Here is a 3,629-nt window from a genome sequence, read left to right on the forward strand (position 1 = left end):
AGAATAACTGAGGGGGGTGGGGGTGAATTAGTTATTCAAGGTCCAAATACCCTAATAATACTTTTTCTACACTTTTAATAAATCCATACACTTTTCATCCATCCAAACTTAAATCAACCATATTAGTAAGTTATAGTAAATCAACATGCAGAGATGAAACATTCAAGATCAACACATGACACAATGATTTACGTGGAAACCCAATTTGGGAAAAACCACCAGTAACATGCTACTTGATTCTCACTCTTCTAAAGTGATGTCCTGTTAAAGGCTTACAACACACTGTTAAATGTGACCTTGTTAGAGGATTTCACCAAACTATTAGGAATGGGCCTGATTAAAGGACTTTAGAACATTTAGTTGGAATGTCACCCTGTTAAAGGATTTATCTCATGGCTATCAAACCAACCTAAGTCCATAAGATTTAAACTAATTGTTACAATTGCTAGAAAGTAACGATAGTGGCCTTTTGATCTGATATAACTTACAACATACTTTGCAAATTTCATATCACACTTTCAGTTCAATCCTTATGCTTGGCTTCAATCACTTCAGCTCTGATTGCTTGTCTTCTCATCAAGCTTCATCTCCTTGAGTCTTCTTACTCATCATGCCAATGCATCCATATCTGGGGTCTTCTTATTGAAACAAAGTAACTATGCTCTCTTTCCTCCTTAACACCTCCTTCAAAATTTTATGCTTTCATGCTCGACCACCTCTCTCCCTCTTTTCTTCATGAACTTATGACTCCTTAAATAGAAATCTGATTTTTCCTTTGCCGCTCAATTCTTCTTCTCTAATTTTAGGGTTTCAAAATGGATTAGGTAGAATACAATGTATCTACCTCATATCTTGTTTTCATCTAGAAAATTCATCAGTTGTATCCTTAAAAAATGTTTTACATAGTGTTATGTGCCACCAGCTCATCATTTTTATCTTCCATTTAATTTACAAACTTCTAGATAATAACCTTGTCGGCTTAGATCTGGTGAATCTTTGATTTTCAAAATAATGAAGCAACTAGGCATTATTGTTTTTACTAGTGCTCGGCATCTCTGTGTTACTTGGCTCTATTGGTTTTACTGGTGCTCGGCATCTCTGTGTTACTCGACACCTATATCTACTCGGCACTTGAAGTTTACTCGGCACTTGATATTACTCAGCACTTGATGTTTACTCGGCACTTGATATTAATCTTGCTCGGCTTCAACTAGGAATCTACTCGGCTTCAACTAGCTTGCTCGGCTCCCTCTCTCTAATGAACTTTAGTTAGGCTTTACAGATGTCTTAGCTAAAAACCTTACATCTTTGATATGTTTCAGTGTGCCCATTCTCTGTGTCGTATAGTATGTCATCAACAGACTTTTTCATCAATGGCTTAGTTGATCCTTGTACTTCATTACAACATCATAACTTCAACCTTTCTCTTGGTGTACTAGCTATATCTTCTTGATTGCCTCCTCCTTGTCAATCAACTAATTGATTGTATTTGGATCACTAAAGCAATTGTCATTCCTGCAAATACAAAGTTTGACATCAATGACAAAACAATGATTGAGAACATTCTTTACCATTTCCATATATCATTCCAACAACTTTCCTCATGATCTTTTCAATCATTTCCAACAATCTCCCTCTTTGGCATTGATGGCAAACCAAACTGATCAATTGATCAACTTAGTTACCACCAAGATTGTATACGTTATCTGCTACTTTTCTTTGCTGGCTTCATCTTTACTAGCTGATCCCATATATCTCCCTCTTTCATATATATTTCCCTCTTGCTTTGTATTGATTAGGTTTCACATTTCTCCCTCTTTGACATAAATGCCAAAGATGTAGCATCTTTATTATGCAAAATATGAGCTTTGGCTTCTTGTTGTTTTCTCCCTCTATCACCATGCTTGTGACTGATTTGGAGTTTCTACTCCTACTATTATCCTCTGTATCATTCTTCTAATATTTCAATGATTCATTGCTGGTGATGCAGGGCAGCTTCCTTGCTACTTTAAACTGCTTGAGTTAGGGGTATTACCCCCAACTTGCCTCTAAGATATTCATAAGCATCCTTTGGCAATGGTTTGGTGAAGATATCTATAATTTGTTCCTTTGTGTGAATATATTCCAACTTCACTTGTTTGTCTTCTACCAATTCTCTAACATAATGATACTTGATTGTGATGTGCTTGGTTTTTGCATGCATTACTGGATTTTTGGATATGTTTATAGCACTTGTGTTATCACAATACAATATCACAGATTTTGTTACCTCTTCTTTCATTCCTTTCAATAGATGTGTGAGCCACACAATGTTTGTACAATTGACTACTGCTGCCACATTTTCTGACTCTGCAGTGGACTGAGATGTGCATGTTTGTTTCTTGCTAGTCTAGGTAACTAGTCTTTTGCCTAGAAATAATGCATCTCCACTTGTGCTTTTTCTACCATCAATGTTGCCTCCCAAATCTACATTTGTATATGCATTGAGCTCAAATTTTCCATTCTTTTTGTAGTATAGACCAAAGTTATTAGTTCCTTTAAGATATCTCATTATTCTTTTTACTACTATGAGATGATTTTCTTTAGGATTAGCAGAGAATCTATCCACTATTCCAACTACTAATGCTATGTCTGGTCTACTATGTACAACATATTGTAGTTTTTCAATCATGGATCTGTACATTGTTTGATTGACTTCAGTTGATTCATCATTTTTGGATAGCTTATTTCCTGTTGCCATTGGTATGCTGACCAGTTTGGACTCCTCTAATCTAAATGTTTTAAGAATTTCTTTGATGTACTTTGATTGTGTCACAAATATACCATGTTTGAGTTGATGTACTTGCAATCCAACAAAGAATTTGATTTCTCCAAACATAGACATCTCAAATTCATGTTTCATTTTGTTAGCAAAGCACTTCCTTTCCACCAAACACTATGTCATCCACAAAGATTTCAGATACAATAATGTCTTTACCTTCTTCTGCTTTGATGTACATGTTGTTATCATCAATTCTTTCAAATCCTATTTGTATTAGATACTTGTGAAGTCTCTCATACCATGCTCTAGGTGCTTGTTTCAAACCATAGAGTGCTTGATGTAGCTTACAAACCATATCCCTGATGTTTTCATCAAAAAATCCTTCTGGTTGTTCAATGTAGACTTCTTCTTCTAATATTCCATTTAAAAAAGCTGATTTTACATCCATCTGATAGACTTTAAAATCTTTATATGCAGCATATGCAAGTAAAGTTCTTACTCCTTCCATTCTAGCAATAGGGGCAAATGTTTCCCCATAGTCTATTCTTTCTTCTTGAGCATAACCCTTGCATACAAGTCTAGCTTTGTTTTTGGTAATCTCGCCATTCTCATCTAGCTTGTTTTTGAATACCCACTTGGTGCCAATCACATTCTTGTCAACTAGTCTAGGAACCAAACTCCAGGTTTTTTTCTTCTTTATTTGATCAATCTCTTCTCCCATAGCTTTGTACTAGTCATCATCTTGTAATGCACCATATACTATCTTAGGTTCAGATTTGTTGATTAGACATGATTCATGTCTTAGTATGTTCCTTGTCATTGGTCTTGCATCTTTATCACCAATTATCTGTTTAGCAGGGTGATGTCT

The sequence above is a fragment of the Cupressus sempervirens genome, chromosome 1, assembly GCF_028749045.1.
Source record: "Cupressus sempervirens isolate cs-2001-9-10 chromosome 1, ASM2874904v1, whole genome shotgun sequence".
In the NCBI taxonomy this organism is placed as follows: domain Eukaryota; kingdom Viridiplantae; phylum Streptophyta; class Pinopsida; order Cupressales; family Cupressaceae; genus Cupressus; species Cupressus sempervirens.